This window comes from Gossypium raimondii, chromosome 10 (genome assembly GCF_025698545.1).
Source record: "Gossypium raimondii isolate GPD5lz chromosome 10, ASM2569854v1, whole genome shotgun sequence".
NCBI classification, from domain to species: domain Eukaryota; kingdom Viridiplantae; phylum Streptophyta; class Magnoliopsida; order Malvales; family Malvaceae; genus Gossypium; species Gossypium raimondii.
Genome location: NC_068574.1, coordinates 45,987,772 through 45,998,215, shown reverse-complemented (window position 1 = coordinate 45,998,215; position 10,444 = coordinate 45,987,772).

Here is a 10,444-nt window from a genome sequence, read left to right as displayed (position 1 = left end):
TTTACCACTCGAACTAGCAGGCTCATTCTGATATGAGTTTACTAAAGATATAATATAATCCAGCCTACCAAGGATAATGTTAGGACAAAAAAATAACAAAATTTAAAAATGTGGGACTTGAACCCAATACCTCACACACACACCCAGAACACTTGGCCACTGAAGAAGATACACACTTATGTTGGATTTCACAAAAACATACTTAAATTATTCAGGGCGTTACAATATTGATTGTGCTTGAATAGTTAAATTCATATTTTGAGAAGAAACTCATTTTTATTCTTGAACAGTTCTTGATTTATGTACTTTTTTTTAATTTAGCATTTTTTTTCTAGTTTGGTAATTTATCAATTTGATCTCGATTATAACCAACATTTTTGGCCTTTATCGATACCCTTAACCTAAGTTTCATTACAACCTCTTAAAGACCTTTTGATTTCTATATCATATCATTCCATAATGGTAGAGATTTCATTTTCATACAAGCCTATGGTAATAACATTTCTTGTTCAACTTTTGAGTGCATATTATTGAGCCTTAAACACTTCGAGTGCTTGAGTGAACCTTGAGTAAGGATGTTGACTCTTGTTGATTTTGAATTAAAGATAACTACTTAAATAAGGGGAGACACCTAGTTTTCATGTTTAAAAATATTAGCTTAGATTGTTTGATACTTTAGTGCTCTTTTAGTTGAATTGCCAATGCATAATTATTTGTGAATTATTTTAAAACATTATTGATATGAAATACAAGTTGAGAAAGATTAATTTTAATGTGAGTTGAGAATTTTGCCTGAGGACAAGAAAACATTTAACTGTGGGGATATTTAATAAGCTATAAAAATAACATATTTTAATCTCATTCTTAATGCATTTTTGGATGATTAATTATGCAAATTAGTGAATTTGATGCTCCTAATCTTTTAAATTCATGTTTCTACACTTAGGAGAACATTTGGGAGCGAAAGAAGTGAAAAATAAGCTAAAATCGGACAAATAAAGCTATTTTCAAGAGCCACACGGCCTGGGCATTCCTTACGGGCTAGACACATGCCTATGTGCCAGCCCGTGTCGATTTTGCACCTTGCTTCCCAAATAGGTGAAAAACCCAATTTTTAGGCTTTCTGAGCATTCTAACGTCTATAAATACCAATTAGAAGAAGACATAAGGGAGGAATCAGAGAAGATCGAAAAAAACACTCGAAGAACACCATCATAATCAACTCGAAAGCGGATCTCCATCAAGATCGAAGATCTCCTTTTAATTTCTTTCGACGTTTTATTGAGTTTTTTTAAGATGTTTTCATTCAGGATTATGAACTAATTCCCTAGATACCTAGGGAGGATGAAACCTATGATGAATATTTTCATTTAATTTATGTTTTACACGATAAATACTTGATTCTTGTACTCAATTATGTATGTTTATTTATTGTTTTAATATTTCTGGGATATTAATTAATGTTTAATGTCCTTATTTAAGAGTAGATCTAGCATAATTGAGTGGATTTGCATGCAATCCTAGAAATAGGATGACATAAATCTACCAAATTAGAGTCAAATCTAATAGGCGAATCCATAAATCAAGTTAATGTGATGATAATAGTTTTAATTAGAAAGAGATTTCAATTAATCAACCTAGAGCCAATTGTTCTTACTCTCGAAAGAGATATTGACATAATTTAGGGATTTCAACGGATCAAGACACAAGTGAATAAATCATTTAATTTAGATTCATAATAATAGGTGAAGTCTAGATGGATTCTTTCCTGGGTATTGTCTATCTCATTAGTTAATATTAGATACTTCCTTGATTCATTCTCTATTGCGTTCTTAGTTAAATTAGAGTTGTAAATTTAAATTAAAACACATTACTCCAAATTGTTGGTTAAATAATAGAAAAACGGCAATTACTAATACTTTTAGTCCTTGTGGATATGATATTCTCTACTCACCATAGCTATACTATTGTTCGATAGGTGCACTTGCCTTTTTCGTATTTATAGTTAGTTTAGTGACTATCAGTAATCCAGATAACCTTTGTTTAGTAGCATGTATCCCTGAGTGTCCCCCTAGTGAACCACTGTGAAAGTATTCGAATAGTTCTCTTTAACATCATTACCAACGACTATCTTCCCTTTTCGCATGAGTACCTTGCCATCCGAATGGTATTGGAATGAGTTTGAGGATTTTATTAGAGCTCCTCATATATGCGTTGGAGCTTAGGATCAGTTGCGCATGATTCCATGACCCTTTACCATAATCCTGAACACTATATACTATAGGTACACTATAGTAAATGAGTTTCCTATTCATGTTCCCTTCTAGAGAGAACATCTGCCACTTTATTTTGGGCCCTTTTTCTATATGTTATACAGTAATCATATCCAAGCATTTTCACTACCCATTTCTGTTGGAAGGGAGTGGTTGCTTATTTTTTAACTAGGAACTTCAAACTTTGATAGTCAGTGCGGATTTGGAACCTTTTACCCACCAAGTAAGAGTGTCATTTATTAACGGCTAACAAGACCACTAACATCTCCTTGTTGTAAATTGAAAGTGCTTGATACCTTATTCCCAACCCTTTGCTGAAAAAGGCCAGAGGTCTACCTTGGTGCAATGAAACTGCCTCTACACCTTGGCCACTAGTATCTGTGTCTACGCATAATTCTTCCTTAAAATCTGGTAAGGAAAACATAGGGTTTTGGCAAATAGCTTTCTTAAGCATCTCAAAAGTTGAATTGGCAGATTCAGTCCAAACCTAAGGGGAACCCTTCTTTAGCAAGTTTGTTAAAGGCCTAGCTAAAATACCATAATCTCTTTTGCAATCTGGGTTAGGATTTGATTTTGGAAGGGAAGGAAGTTTGATTTGGTAGTTAAACTACGTTATTAAAATTTAGTGGTAAAATCACAGATTATGTTAGTAGCTTGACTGCATAATATACTTGAGGCAATTAACCTCTTTTTGGTGTGATTTCGTTGGACAAGTCCACCATAAATCGATATTGGTGTGTAAAGGTTGAAAAGGGTTTAGTATACCCTAGTTGGTGTGTGATGGATGGCTGAAGATGGTGTGTAGAGGCTAGATAGGGTGGTAGTGGGATTAGTGCATTTGTGTATGAATTGCATTTGATATGTTTTTGAGTAAATACTTCGCATAGGACTGTTTGATTGTGAATTGATTTCGATTTTTTTATGTTTGATAAATTTTATGTGAATACATTTTACAAATATGTTAAGTATTATAACATTATGTACGTCAATTTGTTATGATCCCTGTTTTTGAATTGAATTGATTTTGGTAATTGTAAATTTTAGTTAACTGTTCGTCTCTGTGTAATTACGTTGTTTAGGAATCACACTGAGCTTTCATAGCTCATTCCCTTTGTTCTCTTCTTTTCAAGTAACCCTTAAGATTAGGTGTCGAACTCGGTAGACCGGTGGTCTAGGAGTTTCATTAATTTTTTTGGTTTGTTTTAATAAGTGCTTTCTAAAATTTAGTAAATCATTTCAATTGGCTTGTGAAGAAGATTATATAAACTGTGGTATGAGTTTTGATTGGACTCGTAAGAATGTCGGGTTTTGGTTTTGAACTGAATTTGTGATTTCCTATGCACGGACTTTAACTAACTGGTTTACTATTTCCTTAATAGTCCATCAGTTTTCTTAAGAAATAACTTATGATTTTCTGTTAAGAAGTAAATGACAAATTTTTTGCTACTACACTTATTTTGAAATTTTCGATTAATGCTAGAAAAATTTGAAGCATTTTCAAACCGAAAAAGGAAACATCAATTTGGTTTTATTTTAATCTGAATGATAATTAAACCACTATTAGCAAAACGTAAGTTAAGTTTTTATTGAATCTTGTTAAACATAACAAGAAAATGATTTTTGGAAAGGAATTTAGAAATCCGATTAGTATTTTATTTTGGGCCAGTTCAGATGCCAATGTGACCTTTAGAATCTGGTCGAAACTTCTGGGCCTGATTTTGGGGTGTTAAAGAAATAATTATGGTCTTTGCTGAAGAGAGGTTCGCAAGCAAATTGTTGAGGCTTGAGATTTTGGACTTCAAAATTTCTTAATGTTTTATTAGAATAAAGTGTTAATGTTTAATTTTGCAAGTAAATTTTCCCAACTAAAACTTATAAAAGAATTAAAAGGAATTTTAAGTGATTACATGTCACAATTTCAAAGTGCCATATCATTATATCTTAACAAAAATCCAAGCTCAGAGACCAAATCGAGAAAAGTTGCCAAGTTTCAATAATAATGAGACTAAAAAAAGGGAACCAAGGTGGAAAAAATTACCAAATTCAATTACTAAATGTTACTTTATTCCATTTATTTATTACTAGTATTATATGGGCACATTCTTCCTTGAATGAAATTATGGACAAAACAAGTTAGCGATTACATGTCACAAATTTCTTAATGTTTTATTAGAATAAAGTGTTAATGTTTAATTTTGCAAGTAAATTTTCCCAACTAAAACTTATAAAAGAATTAAAAGGAATTTTAAGTGATTACATGTCACAATTTCAAAGTGCCATATCATTATATCTTAACAAAATCCAAGCTCGAGAGACCAAATCGAGAAAAGTTGCCAAGTTTCAATAATAATGAGACTAAAAAAGGGAACCAAGGTGGAAAAAATTACCAAATTCAATTACTAAATGTTACTTTATTCCATTTATTTATTACTAGTATTATATGGGCACATTCTTCCTTGAATGAAATTATGGACAAAACAAGTTAGCGAACAAATATAAATAGAAATAAACAAATATTTATATAAAAATAAATAAAATATATATTTATATTTAAAATATCAGAAACTAAAAAATCAATTAAATAAATAAGATTATGAAAACTAGAAATCAAATAAAAGAATTGAGTTTTACTAGATGTCGAGGCCTATTTTACACAGTTTTCTTAAGATAGATTCAGCTGCTCCTATGGAACTTGGAGAAACGTTAGTCGACTGTCTCTCAGGAGACAACAACAAGATGATCGCGGTAGTGTTATGGAATCGTTATGGAATCGTTCAGGGGAGCATTTGTTCAGGGGAGGGCATTTGTTATGGAATCGTTCAGGGGAGGGCAAGGATCCTGTTCAGGGGAGGGCATTTGTTATGGAATCGTTCAACGGTCTTTTTCATTTTCATATTTTCGTTATTTCTGTTAATTCTTTGGTTTTAAACGCTGTGTTTTACTTCTATATTATTTGAGTATACGGTGCGTTTCATATCATTAAAATGATGTGTTTTGGTCCATTGTTACTGTTGGTGTTTGGTCGTTTTTGGGTTTCCATATATACTTGTAACTAAGTCAAGGGAGGTTATGAAATTCGATTCAGTATCTTCAGTATTCTCTTCCGTTTCTTTCTCTCGATTTCCTCTCTTCTTCTTCTTTTCTTTGTTCTTTCTATTGCTTCATATCTATTCTATAACAAAATTTGAGATTGGTAGTATAATTGTTGTTGGATTCTACTGCCAAAGCAAACTTAAATTCTTGTTTTTCTCAAAATTATCAAAACCATTCAACTTTTGTTTGTGTCCTTTTTTTTGTTTGAGGTATATATATATATGATAAATAATTATCCTATGTACTGTTAGTGGAGTAAAAAAACTTCATTTTTAAAGTATAATAAAATAATAATAAAATAATTACAAAAAAATTCGTGACATGATCAAATAATTATTATTTTTATTCATTTATATCTATAATCATTTCAAGTAAGTTATTTAAATTCTAAACATAACCTTGAACCCTAATTGTAAAATTAGGTCTATGATGGAAATTGAAGACAAACTTATGATCACCAGCGAGAAAAAAGAGTAAAGCAGAAGGCTTTAGGAAGAACGTGGACAGACTATTCGAAAGTGGCGTAAAGCTGCAATCGATTCACTGTTAGATCGAAAAAATTTTATCCTTCAAGAAGCAAAAAGAACTTGGACATTGGGTAAACTGCTAGGTTTCTTGTAAATCGTGATATGATTTTGGTGTTTTTTAGGAATTAATTTTTTGCAAAAAGAGAATTGTGACTTGTGGTTTGAGTATTTTTGTTTAAAGAGTTGTGGGAATTGCACTTTTTTATGCTTGTTTGAAGTTTGGTGATATTTTAATGAAGGTTTTTGTCCTTCTTAGTATGTTTTTTTTACTAAGCATATTGCATGCAATTTGAGATATCTAATGCGATACTACAATCATGTGTATATACATTTGCTTCATGAGAAGAGAGTCACAAAAACACACAACTCACAACTCATAATTCACTTTCCGCCAAGAATCAATTCCTAAAATACACCACAATCATATCATAATTCACAAGAATCCCAAAAATTTACCCAAGGTCCAAGCTCTTTTTTCTGTTTGAAGGATAACTTTTTTTCTGACAGTGAAGCGATCACAACTTTACTTGACATCCAAATAGTCTTCTTTGCTTTCTTCTTCCTAAAGCCTTCTTCTTTACTCTTCATTTATTCTTCTAGAAGAAGATACATATGACATGCACAGTACAAAACTCACTTTTACCGTGTTAAGAGTACAAGGAAGGCGTATAAGGAAGGCCTTAGCTACTGAATTAGTTGTTAGCCTATTACACTCAGATTGTTATTCTGTTAGTAAGGTTGTTAGCAATACTTAACTCATACAATGTTTATAAATAGTTGTAATGGTACACAATAAAGATTGGACTAAAGATTTTTTAATTTCTCAGGTTATCTTTCTGTTTACCTCTGTGTGTTGTTGAGTATTTGTCATGGTATCAGTCGCCTAATTCTTGGAGACCTGTCATCTTGTGTTCTAAATGGCTACCAATGCTTCCAGTCATTCCACTGCTGCACCACCATGTCACTTCACGTTTAGCAACAATCAGTTGATTCAATCATAGCCTCGACATGAAATTGTGAAGCTTGATGATAATAGTTTTATGCAGTGGTGGCAGCACATTAGTCTTATCACCGATAGTTATAACTTGACTGGCTTTCTTGACGGCACGGTAACTGCTTTGAGGTTTGTGCAATCTCCGAATGGTTCCTTGATGGCAAATCCGGAAGCGTTAGTGTATATTAAACAGGATAAGTTGCTTACCTCATGGCTTTTTTCTATTATTGTTTCTTCTATTTTAGGGTAAACTACAAAAAATAGTCACTTTTGTTAGTCTCAGGTTACATTTTAATCATTTATGCTTGAAATGTTACGTTTTAGTCACTTATGTTATTATTTTGTTACGAAGTGATCACTCTTCCGTTAAGTTCCGTTATCTCCCTAACGGTAATCCTACATGGCAGTCTAGCTAGATTTTAAGTGCCAACTTAGATTTACTAATGGGATGAGAATAAATTTTTAATTAAATAAATTTAATTAATTAAAAAATTTAAACCCTAAATCTTAGTTAAAAAACCGTTCATCTTCCCCACTTGGGTTCTTGTATCTTTAATGTCTTGATTAATTGGTGAGTTCTTTTCATTCTTCAATCACTTAATGCTTCGTTTTGTTTCTTTAATGTTTAATGTTATATTGAATTCATTGTTAAAGATTGTTTCTTTGGCCTATTCTTTGAATGAGAGACACATGGATTTTAAGTTTTGAATTCACTGTTAAAGTGTCTCAAAAGCTTGAATTCCCAGTTATTTTTTTTAACTTTACTGGGGTTAATTTTTTTTAAAGCTTGAACTTCTTTTTTTTGCCATTGATGTAGGGTGTTGGAATTCACTGTTTAACGATTCTCAGTTATTAAAGATGAATTCATTGTTAAAGCGTCTCAAAAGTTATGAACTTTGTTTTTGCCATTGATGTAGGGTGTTAGAGATTCATACTAATTGACATGTGATTTAAGTTTTTAGAAAAATGGGTAATTTTTTAGGGTCAGAATGGATCCCTCAAAGCAAGAAACAAACCAAAAAAAAAAAGCTTCTAAACCGAATGCTAGGAAGGAAACCCAAGAATTCCAATTTGTTGTTTACAATACCATGACTCAGCAAAAAGAGGTTTTCAAGCTCAAAACCCCTGAAAAAGTTCACATGTATGTTTGCGGTGTCACTGCCTATGATTTTAGTCACCTTGGCCATGCTCGTGCTGCCGTTTCCTTTGATGTCCTTTACAGGTGCATAATTTGTCCTAGAGAAACCCCTTAAAGAAAATTAAAAAATGGGGGAGATGAACGATTTTTTAACTAAGATCTAGGGTTTAAATTTTTTAATTAATTAAATTTATTTAATTAAAAATCTATTCTCATCCCATTAGGAAATCTAAGTTGGCACTTAAAATCTAGTTAGACTGCCACGTAGGATTATCGTTAGGGAGATAACGAAACTTCACGGAAGAGTGATCACTTCGTAACAAAATAATAACATAACTGACTAAAACGTAACATTTCAAACATAAGTGACTAAAGTGTAACATGAGACAAACAAAAGTGACTATTTTTGTAGTTTACCCTCTATTTTATCTAGCTTTGCAGATGCAAAAACAACAAATGATGTCTGGACCATTGCTACTTGATTGTTTGCCGCCGTCTCTGGTACAAAGCTCTTATGGATTCGTCTTGATCTTCATTCGATCAAGAAGGGAGCGATGTCGATTAAGAAATATGTTCCGAAGATTCAGAGCACGTATGCTTTGATAGATACGGCCAGATCTCAGATCTCTGACACGGAGAAGGTTAAAATCGTTCTAGTCAGACTGCCGTCAGAGTTTGATGCTATTCTCACCCTTGCGTTATTCTCATTCGAACCTTTACCGTTTCAGCATTTGGTGGATGTTCTGTTGGAGTTTGAAAGCAGGCAGGTTCAAACGATTCAAAAAGTACCAGTGCATAATCACTTGGTGGAGGCCTTTTTAACACGAGTTGTTGTTGACTTTGGGCCCGGTGGTCGACCGCATGTTAATCGAGGGAGAGGGTTTTGGTCCTACGCTCAGTGCCAGATATGTGGCCGATTTGGACACTTGGCTCAACGATGCTATTATCGTTTCAACCGCGAGTATGGTGGTGCAACGTTGGGGCAAGAGCGTCGATAAGGGTGGCTGATCATGGTTCGGGTACGCCAATGGTGGATGGTTCTGTGCCATATGTTACTCCGGTGAAGTCTTCTGGTGATGGTTTTCCATTGATAACGATCCAGCTAAATCCATAGTGGGATGGATCATTTTCTGCTGCGGCATCCTATCTGCAGCCTAGGATTCCTCAACATTTTGAGGGTTATGACAACAGCGCTGGCATTGGCGGTGCATTTGGGCTGTCTGTTGGGCCTGGTGCTAAGTCACTTAGGCGTTTGGCATATTATGCTGTTGGGCCATCTATTGGGCATGGTGTATGGACGTTTAGGCATTCAGCAGGCTATGGTGGAAGCTTTGGTGCTAGGCCAATGGTTAGGCCTTCTAATAAGTTTGGTCCTTTCGCAGCAATTGGGCCGTGTCCACATACGACAGGCCATCAGTTTGATTCAGCAATCGTAGGCCATGGTTCTGAGGGTCATTTTAATATTATTAGTTTTAATCAACCAAATTCAAATTGTGTTCAATTTACAGGGACTGTTAGTCGTAATTCAGGTTTTGGATTTTTTAATAATGATCCATCTAGGCTGAGTTATGGGTCCCACGTTCCATGGAGAACAAAACCACGTGCCCATGTTTTTACAGCTTTAATGCCATTAGGTGTCAGGTTGCCTCGTATTCCCGATCTTAACACGTCTGATGCTTCAAATTCCAATGGCTCCAATGTTAATGCAACTAATTTTGTTGATGATTCCTATATTCCTATGCCTGTAGGGACGTCTTCCTGGTATCCTGATTCAAGGGCTACGCATTAGATTTGTCGAAAGGACTCTGCTGTGAATGGATCCACTCCGTACTCAGGTATATCTCCTCTTTTTATGGGTGATGGGACTCCCGCCAAGATTTCGAGAGTTGGTCATTTTGTTTTGCCTACACAGAATAATTTACTTCATTTATCTAATGTTCTTTGTGTGCCGACTAAATGGAAGAATCTTTTGCCTATTTCTAAATTTGCTACTGAGAATAACGTGTCACCCGTCTTACTGTGTTATTAAGGACATTAAGACTCAGGAAATTTTACTACGGGGCCACATTCGTGATAGTCTCTAGCAGTTCTCACCAATTGCTTTAGTTCATGCTCCAATGGCTTCTCCTATTCTCGATACTGCATTTCTTTCTCCTTCTAAAGAATGTAATACTTTTACGTTGTGGCACCGAAGACTTGGTCATCCCTCTGTTCCTGTAGTTAAGTTTATTTTAGATAAATGTCAGATTGTATTAAATAATTCTAGTCTTACAAATGTGTGTGTTGCATGTCAAAAAGGGAAATTTCATAAACTGTCGTTTTATCCCTCTACTACTGAATATAAAGAACCGTTTGTTTTGGTTGTTTCTGATTTATGGGGACCTACATCTGTTGCTTCTAGTACTCACTGGTACTATGT